Source organism: Caretta caretta, chromosome 5 (genome assembly GCF_965140235.1).
Source record: "Caretta caretta isolate rCarCar2 chromosome 5, rCarCar1.hap1, whole genome shotgun sequence".
Lineage (NCBI taxonomy): Eukaryota > Metazoa > Chordata > Testudines > Cheloniidae > Caretta > Caretta caretta.
Genome location: NC_134210.1, coordinates 128,209,552 through 128,232,808, shown reverse-complemented (window position 1 = coordinate 128,232,808; position 23,257 = coordinate 128,209,552). Strand labels below are relative to the sequence as shown.

The window sequence follows — 23,257 nt, the reverse complement described above, 5'->3', positions numbered from 1 at the left end:
ACTGGAGTAATAGTAATGGGATGAAATTTAATAGTGAGAAGTGTAAGGTCATGCATTTAGGGATTAATAACAAGAATTTTAGTTATAAGCTGGGGACACATCAATTAGAAGTAACGGAGGAGGAGAAGGACCTTGGAGTATTGGTTGATCATAGGATGACTATGAGCGGCCAATGTGATATGGCTGTGAAAAAAGCTAATGCGGTCTTGGGATGCATCAGGAGAGGTATTTCCAGTAGAGATAAGGAGGTTTTAGTACCCTTATACAAGGCAGTGGTGAGACCTCACCTGGAATAGTGTGTGCAGTTCTAGTCTCCCATGTTTAAGGAAGATTCATTCAAACTGGAACAGGTACAGAGAAGGGCTACTAGGGTGCTCAGAGGAATGGAAAACCTACCTTATGAGAGGTTTCAGAGTAGCAGCCGTGTTAGCCTGTATTTGCAAAAAGAAAAGGAGTACTAGTGGCACCTTAGAGACTAACCAATTTATTTGAGCATGAGCTTTCATGAGCTACAGCCGAAAGCTTATGCTCAAATAAATTGGATAGTCTCTAAGGTGCCACTAGTACTCCTTTTCTTTCTATCTTATGAGAGGAGACTCAAGGAGCTTGGCTTGCATAGCCTAACCAAACAAAGGCTGAGTAGAGATATGATTGCTCTCTATAAATATCAGCAGGATAAATAACTCCTCTCCCTCCCTGGTGTTTAAGTTAAGCACCAGTGTTGACACAAGAACAAATGGATCTAAACTGGCCATCAACAAATTTAGGCTTGAAATTAGATGAAGGTTTCTGACCATCAGAGGAGTGAAGTTCCAGAACAGCCTTCCAAGGGGAGTAGTGGGGGCAAAAAACCTAAATGGCTTAATCAAGCCTTTGGTTGATGAAATTGGTTTTAAATAACCACTCATCATTAAGTCTAGTGTCTGGGTGTTGAATCCAGGACTGGAATACCTAAGGAGGCTGCATTTCTGATGTCTTGTTAGCCAGAGTGGTGAGTCAGAAGTTTACTTTTGTTGCTGGTTTGGTGTATCTCATGGAACAATAACCATCAGTTTTGGGGTGTGTCTGCCCTTTTTCCCAGCAGCTTGTCCTGAATTTGGTATTCTCAGTTGTGACCCACAGAGGCATGGTGACAACCTCCTTTTGAAAATCTCCAGTGAAGGAGCTTCCACGACCTCCTGAGGCATCCATTCCATTGTTCTAATTTTCTTACAGTTAAGAAGTTTTTCTGGAGATTTAATCTAAATCTGCTATGCTGTAGTTTGAACCCATTGCTTCTTCTTCTGCCCTTTCCGGCAAGAGAGAACAACTTTTCTCCATCTTTTTTTTTTTATGGCAACCTTTCAAGCATTTGAAGACCACTATCATGTCCCCCCTTAATCTCCTCTTTTCCAAACTAAACATACCCAGTTCCTGCAGTCTTTGCTCGTATGACTTGCATTCCAACCCTCTGATCATCTTTGTCACTCACCTCTGGATCCTTTCCAGTTTCTCTACATCCTTTCTAAACAGCGGTGATCAAAATTGGACACAGTACTCCAGCTGAGGCCTAACCAGCCCAGAGTAGAGAGGTACTATTACCTCCCGTGACTTGCATGTTATGCCTCTGTTAATGCAACCTGAAATTGCATTTGCTTTTTTTGCAACAGCATCACATTGCTGACTCATGTGGAGGTTGTGTTCCACCACAATTCCCAGATCCTTCTCAGCAGTGCTCCTGCCGAGTCCATTATCCCCAATTTGGTTTTTGTGAATTTTTTTCTTCCCAAAGTGTAGCACCTTATATTTGTCTTTGCTGAATTTAATTTTGTCGTCAATAACCCAGTTCTCCAATTTATCAAGATCCCTTTGAATTTTAGCTCTAGTGTCCAAAGTGTTGACAACCCCTCCAGCTTTGTGTCATCTGCAAATTTGATTACTGTGCTCTCTATTCCTACACCAAGGTCATTAATAACATTACATTAATAGCTATTCTTTGTTTGCGGTTGTTTAACCAATTATGTATCCACTTAATGGTAGTTCTGCCGAGCCAGTATTTCTCCAGTTTACTTATCAGATTGTCATGTGGGACTGTGTCTAAAGCCTTGCTGAAGAAGTCCAGGTATTTTATATCCACTGCATTCCACCAAATCACTTACTTTGTTAAAAAAGGAAATCAAGCATCTCCAGTGGTTCTAGTTCCCAAACCAGATGGGGAGATACTTTTTTGCGTGGACTACCATAAGCTAAATGCTGTAACTCGCCCAGACAACTATCCACACACAAACATAATCAATAGGTTTTAGAACATCCCAGATATTTGCCTAACATCTGGAATGGTACTGAATACTTAACAGCAGGTGTGCAGTGGCCAGTTGCTCACCTGCTGAGGAGAAAAGGTGTCAGGAAAAAGGTCTCTCAAGATGGCTTCAGAGGATGGCTCCAAAGTACACTCTATTAACTAATCTTTTATAACTAACTTCTACAAAACACATAGGTCATAATGACCCATACTGAATCATCACTTTCAATAAACTTTCTAATATCAGAAGCGTCTAGACTCAAGGTTTCCATCCACTTACCTTCTTTCATTCTCAGTTGTTTACTTCTCTGTCCCCTCCTCCTATTCTGATTAGCAGAAACTGTCAGCTAGTTTTTGACCTTATATCTAAAAGCCTACTTTCCCATTAAGAACATAAGAATGGCCATCCTAGGTCAGACCAAAGGTCCATGTAGTCCAGTATGCTGTCTTCTGACAGTGGCCAATGCCAGGCTCCCCGGAACAGGTAATCATCAAATTATCCATTCCCTGTCGCCCATTCCCAGCTTCTGACAAACGAAGGCTAGGGACACCATCCCTGCCCATCCTGGCTCTTAACTCTTAACTATGTGGTGTTCCATTTCATTAATTCCTAGTGGCTGAGTGTACATAATATGGTCACAATTAGCTTGATCACATTCTGGTGTATACACACCCCTCAAATCCAGGGCAACAAGCCCAGCCTGGAGATAAGCAGGGCACTAAGGGCACAAGGAATGCAAGCTCAGGGCTCCCTTTGACTTGAGTGGGCTTTGCCTCAGACTCAGAGAGAGATCATTTGAACCCTTGACATAGCTAGATAGATCCCTCTAGAGAAGAGCTGTCTTACACTGGGCATGACTGCTCATTGCCCTGTACCTGTGTACTCACCTGAAACTCTGCAAAGCAGGTGTGAGATGCACCTGGCCCAGTGCAACAGTGCTTCATACTCTCTTGCACAAGTGTGACTGAGCAGAGATGGTGCATTCCGCGCAGAACCCCCCCTCCCCGGCCCTTTCATGCATTTCACTGGTTCTGCTGAAAGAGGTGGATCCAGATGACTTTAAGATGCCTTGCAAGGTTTTCTTTGTTTACCTAATGTAAAATGAATTATTAAAGCGCATAATACAAGTTATATTGCAAGCATGTATCAGACGCCATGGCCCATCATGGCATTTGGGCAATGTTCCCAGGGGCTACATCTGCATATTTAATAAAAAGACATTACCATTAATTATTAGTTCTGTGCTGGGATATTACACCTGATTACTTATATACTTCATTGTTAAGTGGGAATCTGAGCTGACAATATTGCAGATAGTTGCTTTACCAGCTGCTGCTCCTTTACCAGAGCTCCTTCTCCACTCCAAAGCAGAAGGCTGGACACTGTGCAGAACTTTATCTTTTGGAGTGTTTCTTACCTGATCAAGATTTAAAGTGGTCTCGATTCATGCTTTGGCAATTCCCCTGATGCCCTACTCTCTACTGCCACACCAGTGGTTTTTGTGTCTCATGATGGCAGTCTCTCAAAAGCAACACTTTCAATGGTTCTCAGAGCAATTAGTGAGTCACATTCTGAGCAAATCCTCAATGAAACAGCATTTTCTTGATGCAACTTTTCATTCCCTTCTCCAGGTGTCTTGCTGGTGCCTAGTGAATTATTACTCACAACTAGAGCTAGGCAAAAAAAATATTTCTGGCAAAAAAATGCAGATTCAGCAACACTGAAATGTTTCACGAATTTGTGTCGATTTTGCTGAAGTGTTCCTGTTTGAGAGAAATATTCTGAAAATGTTTAAACGTTTCATTTTGACATTTTTGAAATGAAACATTTTGAATTTTCCATTCAAAACCACTTTTCATTTTGAAATTTTGTTTCTCTCTCTCACCACTTGAAATAAAAATGAAACATTTAATTTCAGGTTGAATGAAACGTTTTGCTTGACCTGGAATGCTGACTTTTTCTTTAACTTTTCAATTCACCAAAAATTTCATTTTTTCACAACTGACGCAAAACATAATGTTGTCAATTTTTGGAATTGCCAGTGAACCGACAAAGTCAGTTATGCGAATAGCTCTACTCACGCCAGTCACTAAGCCCTGGGCTACACTAGGACTTTAGGTCGAATTTAGCAGCATTAAATCGATGTAAACCTGCACCCGTCCACACGATGAAGCCCTTTATTTCGACTTAAAGGGCTCTTAAAATCGATTTCCTTACTCCACCCCTGACAAGTGGATTAGCGCTTAAATCAGCCTTGCCGGCTCGAATTTGGGGTACTGTGGACACAATTCAACTGTATTGGCCTCCAGGAGCTATCCCAGAGTGCTCCATTGTGACCACTCTGGACAGCACTCTCAACTCAGATGCACTGGCCAGGTAGACAGGAAAAGAACCACGAACTTTTGAATCTCATTTCCTGTTTGGCCAGCGTGGCAAGCTGCAGGTGACCATGCAGAGCTCATCAGCAGAGGTGACCATGATGGAGTCCCAGAATCGCAAAAGAGCTCCAGCATGGACCGAACGGGAGGTACGGGATCTGATCGCTGTTTGGGGAGAGGAATCCGTGCTATCAGAACTCCGTTCCAGTTTTCGAAATGCCAAAACCTTTGTCAAAATCTCCCAGGGCATGAAGGACAGAGGCCATAACAGGGACCTGAAGCAGTGCTGCGTGAAACTGAAGGAGCTGAGGCAAGCCTACCAGAAAACCAGAGAGGCGAACGGCCGCTCCGGGTCAGAGCCCCAAACATGCCACTTCTATGATGAGCTGCATGCCATTTTAGGGGGTTCAGCCACCACTACCCCAGCCGTGTTGTTTGACTCCTTCAATGGAGATGGAGGCAATACAGAAGCAGGTTTTGGGGACGAAGAAGATGATGATGATGAGGCTGTAGATAGCTCACAGCAAGCAAGCGGAGAAACCGGTTTTCCCGACAGCCAGGAACTATTTCTCACCCTGGACCTGGAGCCAGTACCCCCCGAACCCACCCAAGGCTGCCTCCTGGACCCAGCAGGCGGAGAAGGGACTTCCTGTGAGTGTACCTTTTAAAATACTATACATGGTTTAAAAGCAAGCATGTGAAAGGATTACTTTGCCCTGGCATTCGCGGTTCTCCTGGATGTACTCCCAAAGCCTTTGCAAAAGGTTTCTGGGGAGGGCAGCCTTATTGCGTCCTTCATGGTAGGACACTTTACCACTCCAGGCCAGTAACACGTACTCGGGAATCATTGTACAACAAAGCATTGCAGTGTATGTTTGCTGGCGTTCAAACAACATCCGTTCTTTATCTCTCTGTGTTATCCTCAGGAGAGTGAGATATAATTCATGGTCACCTGGTTGAAATAGAGTGCTTTTCTTCAGGGGACACTCAGAGGAGCCCATTCCTGCTGGGCTGTTTGCCTGTGGCTAAACAGAAATGTTTCCCGCTGTTAGCCACAGGGAGGGGGGAAGGTTGAGGGGGTAGCCACGCGGTGGGCGGAGGCAAAATGCGACCTTGTAACGAAAGCACATGTGCTATGTATGTAATGTTAACAGCAAGGTTTACCCTGAAAGAGTGTAGCCACTGTTTTATAAAATGTGTCTTTTTAAATACCGCTGTCCCTTTTTTTTCTCCACCAGCTGCATGTGTTTCAATGATCACAGGATCTTCTCCTTCCCAGAGGCTAGTGAAGCTTAGAAAGAAAAAAAAACGCACTTGCGATGAAATGTTCTCTGAGCTCATGCTGTCCTCCCACACTGACAGAGCACAGACGAATGCGTGGAGGCAAATAATGTCAGAGTGCAGGAAAGCACAAAATGACCGGGAGGAGAGGTGGCGGGCTGAAGAGAGTAAGTGGCGGGCTGAAGACAGGGCTGAAGCTCAGATGTGGCGGCAGCATGATGAGAGGAGGCAGGATTCAATGCTGAGGCTGCTGGAGGACCAAACCAGTATGCTCCAGTGTATGGTTGAGCTGCAGCAAAGGCAGCTGGAGCACAGACTGCCACTACAGCCCCTGTGTAACCAACCGCCCTCCTCCCCAAGTTCCATAGCCTCCACATCCAGACGCCCAAGAACGCGGTGGGGGGGCCTCCGGCCAACCAGCCACTCCACCACAGAGGATTGCCCAAACTAAAGAAGGCTGTCATTCAATAAATTTTAAAGTTGTAAACTTTTAAAGTGCTGTGTGGCATTTTTCTTCCCTCCTCCACCACCCCTCCTGGGCTACCTTGGTAGTCATCCCCCTATTTGTGTGATGAATGAATAAAGAATGCATGAATGTGAAGCAACAATGACTTTATTGCCTCTGCAAGCAGTGATTGATGGGAGGAGGGGAGGGTGGTTAGCTTCCAGGGAAGTAGAGTGAACCAAGGGACGGGGGGTTTCATCAAGGAGAAACAAACAGAACTTTCACACCGTAGCCTGGCCAGTCATGAAACTGGTTTTCAAAGCTTCTCTGATGCATACCGCGCCCTCCTGTGCTCTTCTAACCACCCTGGTCTCTGGCTGCGCGTAAGCAGCAGCCAGGCGATTTGCCTCAACCTCCCACCCCGCCATAAACATCTCCTCCTTACTCTCACAGATATTGTGGAGCACACAACAAGCAGTAATAACAGTGGGAATATTGGTTTCGCTGAGGTCTAAGCGAGTCAGTAAACTGCGCCAGCGTGCCTTTAAACGTCCAAATGCACATTCTACCACCATTCTGCACTTGCTCAGCCTGTACTTGAACAGCTCCTGACTACTGTCCAGGCTGCCTGTGTACGGCTTCATGAGCCATGGCATTAAGGGGTAGGCTGGGTCCCCAAGGATACATATAGGCATTTCAACATCCCCAACAGTTATTTTCTGGTCTGGGAATAAAGTCCCTTCCTGCAGCTTTTGAAACAGACCAGAGTTCCTGAAGATGCGAGCGTCATGTACCTTTCCCGGCCGTCCCACGTTGATGTTGGTGAAATGTCCCTTGTGATCCACCAGAGCTTGCAGCACTATTGAAAAGTACCCCTTGCGGTTTATGTACTCGGCGGCTTGGTGCTCCGGTGCCAAAATAGGGATATGGGTTCCGTCTATGGCCTCACCACAGTTAGGGAATCCCATTGCAGCAAAGCCATCCACTATGACCTGCACATTACCCAGGGTCACTACCCTTGATATCAGCAGATCTTTGATTGCATGGGCTACTTGCATCACAGCAGCCCCAACAGTAGATTTGCCCACTCCAAATTGATTCCCAACTGACCGGTAGCTGTCTGGCGTTGCAAGCTTCCACAGGGCTATCGCCACTCGCTTCTCAACTGTGAGGGCTGCTCTCATCTTGGTATTCTTGCGCCTCAGGGCAGGGGAAAGCAAGTCACAAAGTTCCATGAAAGTGCCCTTACGCATGCGAAAGTTTCGCAGCCACTGGGAATCATCCCAGACCTGCAACACTATGCGGTCCCACCAGTCTGTGCTTGTTTCCCGAGCCCAGAATTGGCATTCCACAGCATGAACCTGCCCCATTAGCACCATGATGCATGCATTGGCAGGGCCCATGCTTTCAGAGAAATCTGTGTCCATGTCCTGATCACTCACGTGACCGCGCTGACATCGCCTCCTCGCCCGGTATCGCTTTGCCAGGTTCTGGTGCTGCATATACTTCTGGATAATGCGTGTGGTGTTTAATGTGCTCCTAATTGCCAAAGTGAGCTGAGCGGCCTCCATGCTTGCCTTGGTATGGCGTCCGCACAGAAAAAAGGCGCGGAATGATTGTCTGCCATTGCTCTGACGGAGGGAGGGGCGACTGATGACACAGCTTACAGGATTGGCTTCAGGGAGCTAAAATCAACAAAGGGGGTGGCTTTACATCAAGCAGTATTTCAGGCAGGACTTCACGGAGGGTTCCAATAAGAAATGGTGCACCTAAGTTATTGTTCTTATTGGAACAAGGAGGTTAGCTTGGCCTCTGATTGATACATGGCTAGATTTACCTCGCTGCACCTTCTCTGTGAGTGACTGCAGTGTGACCTAGAGGAATGAGTCCCCTAGACGGGGGAGGGGGGGAAGCAAATGAATACAAAACCAATCTGGTCTATTTCTTGTTTTGATCCACTCCATCTATCTTTTACATCTTTGGCTGGCAGCAGATGGTGCAGAAGGACTGCATGCCATCCACATCTCATGGCTGCTCGGCAGAAGATGGTACAGTACGACTGCTAGCAGTCCGTATCGCCTGCCCGCTCACCATAAGATGGTTCAATAGGACTGACTGCAGGACTAAAGAGAATGACCTGGTCAAGTCACTCCAAATTTAGTCCCTGCGCCCATGTCTGCCCAGGCACTCCCAGCCGACGTGGCTAGGAGCACCTCGGACACGACGAGGACGGCTACCAGTCATATTGCACCGTCTGCTGCCACAAGGCAAGGGGTTGCTGCTACTGTGTAGCAATGCCGTACCGCGTCTGCCAGCACCCAGGAGACATAGGGTGACGGTTACCTGAGCGGGCTCCATGCTTGCCATGGTATGGCGTCTGCACAAGTAACTCAGGAAAAAAGGCGCAAAACGATTGTCTGCCCTTGCTTTCACGGAGGGAGGGAGGGAAGGGGGGCCTGACGATATGTACCCAGAACCACCCGCGACAATGTTTTAGCCCCATCAGGCATTGGGATCTCAACCCAGAATTCCAATGGGCAGTGGAGACTGCGGGAACTGTGGGATAGCTATCCACAGTGCAATGCTCCGGAAGTCGACTCTAGCCTCGGTACTGTGGAAGCACTCTGCCGAGTTAATGCACTTAATGCACTTAGAGCATTTTCTGTGGGGACACACACACTCGAATATATCAAACCGATTTCTAAAAAACCGACTTCTATAAATTCGACCTTATTCCGTAGTGTAGACATACCCTGAGTCTTTCCACAGACTTGCATTGATTTTCGATCAGGCCCTTTCTGTAGTTACGTTCATCATCTTGTTACTATTTGCCTTGTAGTCGTGGGCCAGGACCACACTGTGCTACACGCGGCCCAAACGTAAAAGAGAGAGACAGTCCCTGCTCTAAGTACAAGACAAGGGGCAACAGAGGGATGCAGATAGGCAGACGGAGGAGCACGAAGAAACTGTGCTGGTCAGCAGGATAGACAATGGTATCAGTGCACCAGCAGCATGTTTCTGTTCTGCACAAACCGAGAGCCCAAGCAAGACGGAAGTAACCCTTCCCAGGGCCGCTCAGATTTGCCGCATGCCTCGTCGCATTTTGGTACAGTTGTACAGCTCGGGGTTTTTTTTCAAATGTTGAAAGAGGCAGGAAAAAATGTTCATGAGAAAATGTTCCACTTTCTCTAAACAGCTCTTGGCAGCTGCCTGCCAGGTAAACCATCATGAAGCCATTCAACTCCGTACTTGTGTAGCTGGATTCACAGTGGGTGAATGTCAAAAGTATAGGCGCTTTTGTTGAATTTGAATATGAATTTGAGGGCCAGATCCAGCCCAGAGGCAACTCCTTTGAAACAACAGAGTTCTGCCTAGTTACAGGGCTGCATTTAGCACAACAGTTTCGTTTTCAAAGGAAAACACTGGATTCAGAAGCATTTCCAAATATTCAAGAGATTGTGGAGTTGTAGGTTGTGGGCACCACTGCTGACTGGCTCCACACTGTAGAAGGGGTGATTCACTGCTGAGGGGCTCCCTCGTGGCTAGGCCTGGCAGCAACCTCCTCTCTCACATCCTTTGCCGACAGCATCTGCAATGCTACGGTGGTCTGCCTCTTCTCATGACTCAGCCCTCCAGCCAGGCCAGACTCTGTCTCACGTCTTCTGGGGTAACAGAGAGTCCAGCAAACAAAAAAAGTCCAGAACATCATTCCAAGACCTTGTGTCAGGTCTCTGGCCTCTGGCTCTGGGCCCCATGATCTTTACACCCTTCTCTCAGGGCTTTCAATTTTCCTTATCCCCTAGCGTCAGGGGGCTTCAGACCTCATTCTCCATGGCTGGTAGGGACACCTCTACACTGGTCCAGCCCAGGAACCATATAACCAGCAGCCAAGGTGCTCCATGTGATTCCTTGCTGCTGCCTCCCTGGACCTTTTCCTAGCATGTCAGCTGGCCTCTCCCACAACCTCTCTAGGTCTCTCCCTTCTCGCAGGTCTCTCCCCTGAAACCCCCCAATACATCCCAAACCAAAAATACAAACTTAAACCAACTTCTGCCCTCCTCGGGCTTGACTTTTCAAACCACTAAACATCCCTATGATGGGGTGTGCATACCTCGCACTGGACAAGAGAGGGTTAACCCCACACTATGGGCGGCGGAAGTCCCGCCCCTCAGACCATGCTGGGCATGTGCCAACTACTGCCTCAGTATAAAAGGGAGCCGCCCAGCTCATTCTAGGCTGACCACTGGAGGGGAAGGACCTTGGACAAAAGCTCCAGCTAAAGAGCCAGCACAGCCTTTGCCTACGGGAACTGGAGACCCTGAGAGCCAGACCGGAGGGCTGTGGCCGATGGAGCCGCAGGGAATCACCCGCACTGAAGAGCCCGGGAACCCCGATGCTCAATGGATTATGATTCCTGGAAACATGGTAGGAAGTGACCCAGGGAGGATGCACGAGTGGTACCTCCCACTGAGTGAGGTCAGTGTGTTTCAGTGAGAAACCCTGCTGACCATGCGGTGGACCACTCCGCCACTGTCAGGGCCCTGGGTCAAGGCCCAGTGGAGTCGGGTGGGCCCAGGCCTCCCTACCCAGGCCGCCACCCCCTTGGTGGCAGCCCCTTTCTCTTCCCTGGATACTGGCCATTGAGCCTCACTGCCCTGCACCTAGGGGCTGTGATATTGACTCTGGCTGTTGGGTCGCACTGCCCTGTACCCAAAGGCTGTTATATTGACATTGGCCATTGGGCTGCATTACCCCATACTAGAGGGCTGCTATATGGACCCTGGCTGCTAGGCCATATTGCCCTGTGCCTGAGGGTGGTTATATTGACTCCAGCTGCTAGACCACGCTGCCCTGAATGCAAGGGCCACTGTAACTGAGTCTGGCCACTAGGCCACACTGCCCTGAACGCAGGGGCTGCTGGAAGTGACTCTGGCCGCTTTTGGCCTGAAGACAGTAAGAGAGACTGTAACAGTGGTGGTATCACAACCCCGCCCCGAAAGGGAGATGGGGTGTGCATACCCCGCAACAGTCCCCTTGTTCTGTTCCTCTACTAAACACCTTTCCCAGGGTCTCTCCCTAGAAGTCTGGATCCTGCCCATCTCTCAGGGTTCACCACTGGAGTCCGCTTCACCCCCAGTGGCAGCTACATGTCTCTCCACACCTCCTGCCAGAAGTCTCTGCTTCATCTGTAATTACGCCTGGCTCCAGTTGCAGCCAGGTGGGGTCAATTGGCCTCTCCAGAGCACATTAACCCTTTAACCAACACTGTGGGATAGACACCCCGTCCACGCATACTAACGGCCCATCTTGGAATATGCTCTCCAGAGGAAAGATGGTCCAATGTGTAAAATCCCTGAGGGGACAGTAATTTAATTCATCACCATCATAGCAAATCCCAAAGGAATACAACCTCCTTGCAGGTCGAGCACCACCGGGATCGATCTCTAGCTAGGTCCTTAAGATGGTCTAACTGGATGTTCAGTCTGTCCAACACTGGCAGTCTTATCACACCACCAAAGCTCTTGGCAACCATGTGACTGCCAGCCATGTAGTGGGGTTCCTTGGTAAACATACCTCGCAACTTAATTAGAAACAATTAACGGCACTTCCAAATTCAAAGGGCCATAAGGGCAGGAAAACAATGCATAAATCAGGATTTTCAGCAACATTCAGAACTATCTAAAGCTAAAAAGCCTTTAAAGCAAATCATCTGAAAACTCAGTTAGGCCTTGATGGAGCAAGGTATTTAAGCAGATGACTAACTTTAAGCATGTGAGTAGTCCCTGTGATGGGGTGCCCACCCCACACCAGGCCTGGAGGGGTTAAAGTGGGTAGGCAGGCCAATTAACTGCCCAGGCTGCACCTGAGGAAGGAGACAGGGAGCAGGCCACTAACTGGAAATGGCTCTCAGCTGGGCAGGAACAGGGCCTATATAAAACCCAGGAGCTGCGCGCAGCCAGAGGCTGTCAGGAAGTAGTCTGCAGTCACTCCCTGGGAGAAGGGAGCTTGGACTGGCAAACCCAGAAAGGTGGAAGCCAGATGAGTAGGAGGAAGCCCAGGAAAACAGTAGCCAGGGGTAGGACTATACAGACCTTGGCAGCTTGTTATAGATCCCTGGGCTGGAACCCAGTGTAGAGGGCAGGCCTGGGTTCTCCTACCAGCCACTGGGGAGTGGTACAGGGCACTAGAGATGCCAGGGACAGCTGGTCCAGAAGGACTTCGGTTCCCCTGGAAGGGGAGAACCTTAGTGACCTGGCCGGAGGGCCAAGCCACAAACAGGAAACTGCAGCTCTGGGAGTGAGAGGGGCTGCAGGATGAAAGAGACAATGGGTAGAGACACTGCCAAAGGAGGGCAGCACCTGGCAAGAGCTAATCCCCAGAGCCACCAGGAGGAGGTGCCGCCAGTCCGATGAGTGGATGCCATAACAATCCCATTGACTTGCTTGAAGTTAGGCAGGTACTTAAGAGCTTTGCTGAGGGTCTTGTGTTAGGCACTGGTCTGGAGATGTGGGTTCAATCCCTGACTCTCCCAGAAGCTCCATGTGTGACCTGGACAAGTCACTTGGGCCCAGCTTCATGGAGCTATTCAGGCACCTAAATTCTACAGATTTCAATGGAAGTCAACAGGCCTCTGTGGGTCTGACTTTCTCCTTGCCTCAGGAAGATAACGCGGCCTTTGTTTGCTTAGATTGTAAGCTCCTTGGTGCAGAGAGTATCCCTTACTACATATCGGGACAACACTGCCACAAGGGGCCCCCAGTCTCGGTTGAGGGCTCTCCCACGATACTACTAATACAAAGAGTGCATTTTGCTGGATGTTGCAGGTTCATTTGTGGGATACTGTAGGGGATGCAGAGAACTGCCGCATGCACGGTAAAACCAGTCAATTTCTATGCTTTGGGTGAAACCTGCCATTGTTTTGTAACCTATTCAGGCACGGACATGCTGTTGGCTGGCAATCCTACAAGTGTACAATGGAATGAATAAAGAAGCCAATTTAAACATGCCAGGAGAGGGGAAAGCCCTATAGACTTACTTTCAATTAAGTTTATTTGCCCTTAAAATTAATTTCTTTAAGGAATTGTTACCAGTGACTCAATTTGTTTGTGTCTGGACCATTCACAAATAACCAACATTTATCAATTCGGCTATTAGAAATTAAAGAGTTGGCCTTAATAAAAAAAATAGTTGTTTCTGCTTAAATGGTGAATCTGAAAAATTAAATGTTCTTGCATTAACTTTGGGAATGTAGAATTTAATTAAGTTGAATAAAAATGCTTACAATATCCGTATGTATTGTACATTTAATTAGTTCCCCAGCCACACAGTAACTCCAAAGGCAGTTTTCAGCTGAAGTATGCTGGGCTCAAAGCATGTAATGAAAATGAATATAGCGTGGCAGCAGGTGTGCTTCTGTACACAAGACCTTCCAACTGCAAACACAGTAATGATCTCTTAATGCCTCATTGAAATCAACAACTTCAGTAGCTTTACCCTGCAGTCCTAACTTCCTTCCTCCGGCAGATTTACTTTAATTTTGCTGGGAGTTTTGCCCGAGTAAGACTTGCAGGATGGATGAGTTTCTTAGTGATCAAATTATCTTGGGAAATGCCATGGTGAAATGATGCATGCAAGTTAGCTGTATATTTGGTCCAAATCAAGAGACCAAATTTCATGAGCCTTTTTTTTTTTCAATTCTCTCTTTTGTTCAACATTTTTAGCCACTTCAGCCAGCTGGTTGACAAATAGTTGGAAACTGCTGTGAAATTTTAGATGCCATTTTTTTTTTTCAAAAAGTCATAGTTCCAAGGACTGTTGTGATCATCTAGTCTGATTTTCTGTTTTTCACAAGCCATAGAACTTCCCCAAAATAATTCCTGGAGCCAATTTTTTAGAACATCCAATCTTGATTTTAAAAATTGTGAGTGACTGAGAATTCACCACAATCTTTGATCAATTCTTCCAGTGGGTAATTAGCCTCAATGTTAAACTCTGCTCTGCATTGGCCAGGAATCATTCAATCACAGAAATGTAGGGCTGGAAGGAACCTTGAGAGGTCATCCAATCCAGACCCCTGTGCTGAGGCAACATAGTAATAAGGGGGCTGTGGGTATGGGGTGAAGGGGGAGAGGATGTTGATTACTTCCTAGTAATTATGAAGACAATAAGCTGATAAAATAATTGCTTATCAAAACTGCGAGCCCCAATCAATTAACCAAGTAGCAAACAGGCAACATATTCTGCTTATGCTCAACTGTGTTTAGAATAGAATAGGAGGAAAAGGGAACTTCTGTGACAATTCTAATCATCTGAGCCATGAGGCAAAACGGGAGTCTGTATGTCACCTCCAAATCACACCTATTAGCCCATACACTTATGTATATAGAGTTGAAAGCCTATGTAGAACATATCTCATATCACCCCATCATAGTGTTCCACTGGGTCTATTGCATATTGAGATAGACATTTACTTCTATCCACAAAACATACCTGAAAAATCTCTTGCAGTCCTGTATCCCTTCTCTAGGAGATGTCAGTGTAACTGTTTGATCACATGCAGTCCCTCTCCTTTACCTCCTTGATCTTCCTCATGTCCCTTTTCCAGCATTGCATTCATGTTGCTTAAACAGATCCCAGTGAATGCCCTTCTAGTCCTATTCAATACATTTATCCCTTTTGTACTGGTGCATTTTTTTTTTTTCTTGAGTCAGGGTATTTTATCTCCACATTGTCCAAATCACTCTCCAGAACTCTCATGTCCAGCAGGGGTACCAGGGAGTCTACGGAGAGCATCAGACTAACTCCCAAGGAAAAGTCCAATTCCAAATAGGTTTGTGAGTCTAGTCTCTCTGTCATTGCCCCGCCGCATAAAAGCCTGCTTACCTGCTGCTGGGCTGCATTGTGATGCCATTTGGGAGAGGAAGTGGGGTCACCTCCACATCTTTCTCAGTCTGGTCAATAGTGCTATAGTCTGGTGTCCGTCCAACCCAGCTTTGCACCTAGACGTTGTGGGCCTGAATTCTAAGAACTCTAAGGACTTGTCCACGCACTAGAGTGGTACCACTTTAACTAGACTGGTGTAGTCAAAGCAGTACAACCATCCAGTGTGGACATAGATATACCAGTATAGCTATTCCTGGATGGAAGGGGAATAAGCATTAGCAGTATAAGGCATCATTCTACCAGCATGTGCACTAGGGTGGTACTGGCTGGTGTAGCTATATCAGTAAAAAAAAATCTCACCCCTGATAGAAATGGTTATACCAGTACAAAAACTGTGTATTCCCTGAGCCCCACCCTGACAGTGTAAAGAAGACTTAGCACTGGTGTAAATTATATTTACATGATTAAATTACACATGCACCTGTTTTAAGGCCCCTTTACACATCTGCGACAGTGCAAAGGAGCCTTAGTGTAAATGAGAATCCGCTCCTGTGATCATTTACGGCCTTGAAGCCGCTATAATGGCCTAAATTTTCATTTATACAAAGGTATCTTTACATCATGTTGACAGTGTAATGAAAGGACTTTGAAGCAGATGTAGATGTACATGACTTGAAAGCCTCTTTACAGTACAAAAGCTGTGCCAAAGGTCCTTAATATAAATGAGAACCAGGCCACAAATATATAGACCGAGAACTTATCCCTTCCTCTTTTCCAGTCTCCATCCAGGGACAATAATGAAGATGCCATGTCAGGGTAAATTCACTGTTAGCTAAAAAAAAAATCCGTTTTCACGCGCCCTCATACAGTTTGTATTTAGACAAAAGAAAAACAGTGGCTCTCAGCATTTTTCAGTTTGCAGCGTCTTTCCAGACTCCCTAGAGTAATTTCTAAGAGTAACGAGCTGGGGATGAAATTGCGGGGGGGGAAATTGAGTTTGTTTTGTGGGTTCAGTTGATTTGTTACCTGGGAAGGTTTGAAAGCTCACTCACATGCAGAGAGAGAGTCCTCGTTGGGGCCTGTTCTCTAATCCCTAAGGCCCTCTGCCCAGCTCTTAGAAACATCCACTAGGTAAACCAGGGGCTGTGTTGCACTGCAGAGGGAATGGACTAGAAATAGGTGTGAGTGTGCATGCTGTTAGGAGTAATTACCCATGCAGGGGGCCAGCATTTGCTCTGTATCAGATTCTGTATACTTGTAGATAACTATATAGCAATGGAGCCAGCAAACACTAGGCCTACCCACTTCGCATCCCACCCTGGGTACGTACTCAAGCATTCAGGGCTTCAATGCTGTTGTTAGCTGAGCTGGTCAAACTTGTTTTGCACAAAGAAAGCTCTCGTTTGAGGGTCATAGTTCTGAGATCCCAGACATAGATCGAATAGATAGGGCATTTGACTCGTATGCAACTGATCAGCATTCTAAGGCAGCTGTATGAGCCTCGCTATCTCATTTCATTTCTCGGTGTCTCAGTTTCCCCTCCCAGCCTTTTGTCTCTCTGATTATAAGATTTAAATTATAAATTTTCTGGGGCAGGGACTGTCTCTAGCTAAGTGTTCATAGTGCACTCAGCAAAATATGGCCCTGATTGCGGGGGGCAGGGTCATGGGGGAAGACACTGTGTGGTATTGTAATACTGCTACAACTCCTACGCCACAGGGAGAAGCAGGGGCGGCTCTATCAATTTTGCCACCCCCCAAGCAGTCACTGCCGAATTGCCGCCGTGCCCGGAAGAGCAGCAGAGCTGCCGCCCAAAAGCTGTGGGAAGAGCAGCGGAGCTGCTGCCGAATTGCTGCCGCGGGCCACAGACTGCCGCCCCATTTTGAATGCCGCCCCAAGCACCTGCTTGGAAAGCTGGTGCCTGGAGCCGGCCCTGGGGAGAAGTCAGTAACCCACATTGAGGGAGCCTTGTGGTGGACTAAAGGTGCCCAAAATAACAATGCTGTGACGTTTCCAGCTTAATTGGCACTTGCAAAAGCCTCTAAATTTCTGTAACTCCACTAGGACTTGCAGGTATCCTCCCTAGGGAAACCCCAGTCTGCCAGACTGGCCTTTCCGACACAATAACAAGCACATGATGTACACAGAACTAACGACAACATGATCCACTCTGTAGCCCAGTTAATCAGTTGCCGGAAGGGTTGCCCCGGAAAAGAGAACGCAGCCAGGGAACTGAAATAAGCGAGAATATATTGATCCAAAGAGTTTGCCTCAGTGCAGAGCAACAGAGCTGATGGAAATTTTTCATTAAGATGTTTTATTGACAAAAAAATGCCATTTTTGTCCAAATCAAAACATTTAGAAAAACATGTCAATTGAGACGATTTCAGAAAAAATAGAAAAGAAGAATTTTAATAATATCAAAATGCCCGTTTTTGACACTTTCAGAACAGAACGCTTTGATTTTTCATTCCCAAATGACTTTTCTGAACAAAATTCTTTGTGTTTGTATAAACAACTCCAAAGGTTTAAAAGGCTGGGATTGGAATGAAATGTTTTGATTTTTATTGCAATAAGATTGACCAGAAACATGTTTCAGAATTTCAGTTTGTGGGAAATTTCAGTGTTTTTTGGTTTGATGTGGTGGTTTTTCATTCTGTTTTGTGATGAAAAACAACGTGAAATCATGGTTAAGGTTTGAAACTTGTCCATTAGTTTGGGTTTTTTCTCTGTCTCCCTGCCAATTTGTCCGTGGGGAAGGTATAAGCGATACCATTCCACTGAGGTCAGAGGCCGGTAGCTGGCTGGCTGATTAGCCCTCCCGGCTGCACCTGGTGAAAAGATCTGCAACTTAATTGGCTGGTCCTCGTAAAAGGAGGAGCAGAAAATGCAGGGAGAGCTGCAAGCAACTGCTGGGTGGAACTGCACATGAAACAAATGGACAGAAGGGAGGCTGCGGAAAGCCCTATTATCACAAAGGTTTTGAGGTCAGAGCCAGGAACTTCTGGGATGATGAACTCATGGGTGTGATGGACAGAGCTGGGGAAGGGACTAGCCTGTACTGACTCTGAGGAGAGAAGCTGTGAAGTTTTGATCTTGTTTGTTGAGATTTGAAATAAAAGAAAAGAGAACCTCAAAGTCTTTAAACCACGAGTTGAGGACTAGCTCAGGGGTTTGTTACAGGAGCAGGTGGGTGGGATGCTGTGGTCTGTGTTGTGCAGGTCAGACTAGACAACCATAATGGTCCCTTCTGACCTTAAAGTCTATGAGAACCACAACAACTCACCCTGATGGAAACTACCTTCCCCGGAGTGTGAGAAGGCTCCAGACAAAAGCACCCCATGGAGGGAGCTGGCTTAGCTAGAACAAGCCAGGGTCCAGCCCACCGGCCCCAATCCTTTACCGTCCATCAGTGTTGTTTCCCCTTTCTTTTCCAGAGAGAAAAGGAGGGGGAAATCTTCCTATGGCCCAGAAAAGAAGAATGACGTTAAAAACAGAAATGGGCCCGGACTGCAAAGTCTAAGACCACATTCAGACTTTACCCACATTTGGATCTGGGATTTTACTGTGAGGCAGGCAGGCAGGATGACCTAGTGGAAGGGGCACTGGCTGCTGACTTTCAAGATCAGGGTTCAGTTTCCAGCTCTTCCACAGTCTCTGTGTGCTGCCTCGGGCAAGGCCCAGGTCTTCAAAAGCATTTAGGTGCCTACATCCCTTTGAGGGCCTGGCCTGAGTCTAGCTGAGGATAATAGCACTGCCCTACAGGGAAGAATAATGTGTGGAATACAAAGAGATTATGGTGATGAGGGTCCATAGATAGCCCAGCTCTAAAACAAAGTAGTGGAACATTTAATTTTCGGGAGAAATATTAAGTAATGATTGGATAATCTAACCAGGCATATCCCTAGCTGAGGGATAACCATGTACTACTGCCCACAATGTTGACCCATAAGTAAAAGAGTAAAAAACATTCCCGGGACCTTTGTACTGTCTCTCCTTCCTGTACCAGAAGGCCAGTTGTTTCCATGCAGTGGCTGCTTTCCATAAGTAAATCATTTCTTTCTCTCTGCTGCATCTCCCCAAGAGTGCTACCTGTAATTACACCAATTGCCGAACTTTTGGTAATTGCCGTAATTATGTGCATTGTGAGGCGCAGGGTGGTCTGTTCCAGAGTGGGATGATTGACAGAGGAACTATGTCACTTCCATGAATTCTTGTCTAGTGAGGCACTGTTGCCCTGCCTGCCTGCCTCACGCCCTTTGCTTAGGGAAAGCTAGTGAGTAGGCTAGAATTGGGCCAGTGCAGTGGGCACGTGGCCCCCTGCTATATTCCCAGTGTGCTCTGGACGCTAGACACCCATGGTCAGACTTTCATAAGTGCTCAGCATCCAGCAACAATGGGGCAGGATTCTCCGTTGTCCCTAACAGGGGTGTATGGGGGGTGGGGAATTCTCCATTGCTGTGAAGGACCGGCGTGGGCCGCTCCTAGCTGGCAGCTATCAGAACTGCTGCGGTTCAGCAAAGCAAGTGTCTAGGGTTCACCCGCACAGCTCTCATCCCCGTGCTCGTCGCTCGGTGTGCTGTCAGCTGTGTGCATCTAGGTGGGGACCATACAGCCTGCGACTACTGGAAAGGAACAGGCAGCACTGAGGTCCCCTGCATGGGCCCCTTTGGAGGGACGACACAGAACAGCACAGAAGGGCTAGACAACACAAATGGCTCCTGTGAGCCCTCCAGAGCAGCCCTGAAGATCGCAGTGGGCAGAGCCTGATTTTCAGGCAGATCTGTGGACTTTGCAGGATTTCAGGGCTACCTCCCCTCCCCCATGGTGGGGGGGGGGAACCAAGAAAGCAATAGAGACTCCAGCCTGCAACAAACATCCAGGCCATGGTAAGTAGGGTTGCCAACCATCCAGGATTGTCCTGGAGTCTCCAGGAATTAAAGATGAATCTTTAATTAAAGATCATGTCATGTGATGAAACCTCCAGTAATACATCCAGCCAAAACTGGCAACTATATGGGTAAGGGAATGCCATGAGCGCTGGAGGGCCTCTCTTTCAAATACAAACCATGCTGCAATGGGCACCTCTCCAGGAGCCTTGGTTCATTCATTATTGGTTTGATGCAAAGCTGCTGGAGTCAATGGAAAGACTCACATTAACATCGCTAGCGGATGAAGTGACTTGCCACAGGGCATGTAGCAAGACAGAGCCAGTCTAATACAGACCACTAACTCTTCTTTTGCAGCAAAGATACCAGCAGCAGTCATTTCAGCTTTAAACCCTGCTACTTGTTCAATGCATTGCATTGTAACCAATAGTGACTGGAGAACAATGAGAGGAATTATGTAACACTTAAGACTTTGCCAGCGGCAGAATCATTCTGCTCATCTCATCTGCTTATTGGTGGAGTGCAAAGATTTTGCAAGGGAATAAATTTAACTCCTTGTATTATCACACTCAGCATGGAATGTTGGTGCATAATTTAAAAATACACATGCAAATGCAGTTTCAAATAATAAAAAACTCATCACTTACAAATATGCCAAATGTTGCCCACATAGGAGCATTACCATCAACAGGTCAGGGTTCAATTATTAACTGTTATTATTGCTCTCTTGCTGAGGCTACTTTATTTCTGGAGCCTGGTCTTTTGACAGAAGCGTGACCCTGGAGAAAGGGAGGGTGGCCTAGACTAGAACTCAAAAGGGCTTGCTTCAGGTCCCCAGAACAATCCTTCCACCTCTCTGTGCCTTACTGTCCTATCTAGAAAATGACACTCTCCTTTGCTCATCCTGTCCCTTTAGGATGAAAGCTCCTTGGGGCAGGGCGCCTGTACACCACTTAGCCTGATTTACTCCTGGGGGAATTCTGCACCAAAAATTAAAAATTCTGTGCCTAAAAATTCTGCATACAATATTTTAAAATTCTGCATATTTTATTTGTCAAAAAAATGCAGTATAATCATGCCGGTTTCAATTATTTTGGTAATTTATTTAAACTACAATATGATGGATGGATAATGGGAGTGGGGAACATTGGAGGAAATTCCCAAACCCCCTCAGTCTAATAGTAATGTAGCTAGTATTGACCCTTTACTTCTAGTTATCAGTCAACAAATATATGCAGCCATATGCTCAGTGTTACATCATAGGTAACTGAAGAGCAAGTGAGGGCTGGAGAATCAAACTCACAATTTATATTGGCTACTGACCATCTCCAGAAAGGTCAGTAGCAAACAGTTCATGGAGCACATTTTGTTGGGAAATTTTTTCAGACCAAAAATTTGGACCAGTTCTAATCACTAAAGCACCATAAGAATTTATAAGGCCACACTGTTGTTTACAATAAGGATCCTTTACACCACTCTGGCAATGTAAAGGAGCCTTAAAATGTTTACACCTTTTTCATACTCCTGGGAGAATTCACTAAGAACAATGGGAACAATTCACTAAGCAGGCAGGCTGCTACATTCTGCTCTGCCTGAAGGGGACAGAGCCTGCCCTGAACCTACCTCCTCAGAAACACCTTAAAGCCCTGCCCCTCCACGCCAAACATGCTGCAATAGCAAATGAGAGGGACACAGTGTCTTTTTTTCTCCCACACACACGACTGCCCAGCCCCCCAACCCCCACCTGGTGGTGATTTACGGCTCTACCGGCTGCTCTGGGCACTCAAACCAAGCTGCCTGCACTGCAGGGGAGGGGCGCATGACCACTCTTGTAGCTTTCCTTTGCTTCCCCATCAGAATTCGTTTTTCTGTGGGGAAGCAAAGAAATCTGCGGGTGCCATGAATTCTGCGCACACACAGTGATGCAAAATTCCCCCAGGAGTAATGCTGGTTGGCCTCTCTCTGCTTCTGTACAGAAGACCATCCATATCCATATGGACCCAGCAGAGGCTGCTCCCTGCATCTGGAGACCATACAGATGTATAGATTTTTCAGGCCAGAGGGGACCAGTATGCTTGTTTAGTCTGACCACCTGCTTAGCACAGGCCAGGGGCACTCACCCAGCAATTCCTGAATCAAGTGAATCACGTCTGATAAGAGATCTGGATTACCAGTTCTGCCCCTGATTCTCCACTGCCATGCACTCCTAGGCTGAGTAGCATGAAGGCGTGTACATAGACCCACTGAGCTTAACTGGAAAAGTTGGGCCTCCGTTGTTTTCCATTGAGCCTTTTCTCTCCCCTGGCCACCCTCGGGGCCATCCAAGCAGGGCAAACCCCACCTCTCTGACAGATCCTCATACAGGCAGGTCAGCAGGAGGATGATCCAGCCCCGCTTCAGGTCGGCAGGAGGGTGATCCAGCCCCACTTCGGCAGCCAGCCAGTGGGAATGGAGCGCTCTGAACAGGAGTTGGACAAGGGCATCCAGCAGAACATGCTGTGGGCCTGAGCTGCCAGTTCAGGAGCAGGGATGGACTTAGGTGACATCTTCCCACCTGCATGCACTCTCAGTGGAGCACAGAAAAGGTGGAGTCTGTTTCAGAGATGCTTCCCTCTGAAAGGTTTCAGAGTAGCAGCCATGTGAGTCTGTATCCGCAAAAAGAAAAGGATGTGTTCATTCCACTGAATGCATCCGATGAAGGGAGCTGTAGCTCACGAAAGCTTATGCTCAAATAAATTGGTTAGTCTCTAAGGTGCCACAAGTACTCCTTTTCTTTTACCTTCTGAAAGGTTATCTCCTACATCACAAAAGGGTGGATGAACTGAGTGGATGGAGATGGAATAAGTTAGCATCTCCAGAGGCAGATCTCTGCTGCAAATAGGGGCTACCTTGATGGATGGGCTGCAGGGATAGGGATGGATTGATTTGTAGAAATTAGCTGCAAGCAGGCAGGTTCTGAATTCTGTACCAAAGTCTATTTATTGGTGTCTGGGCTTATCCTGCCCCTTGGCAAAGCTTCAGCCTCTCATGCCAAGCAGTGGTCAGTGCATAGAGCCATCAGCGTACGTAGAAATGTCTGAATATCTAGTGATTTCAAAG

At 47.0% G+C, this 23,257-nt stretch overlaps 1 long non-coding RNA gene across 1 annotated transcript in view; it reads left to right on the top strand.

Moving 5' to 3' along the window:
* The window catches only part of LOC142072064 (uncharacterized), a 40,728-nt gene extending 34,335 nt beyond the window's left edge, over positions 1-6,393 (top strand). Inside the window, exon 3 of the long non-coding RNA XR_012668330.1 lies at positions 5,899-6,393. This is a non-coding gene — a long non-coding RNA (uncharacterized LOC142072064). The remainder of the gene's footprint in view (positions 1-5,898) is intronic.
* Positions 6,394-23,257: the final 16,864 nt, after the last annotated feature.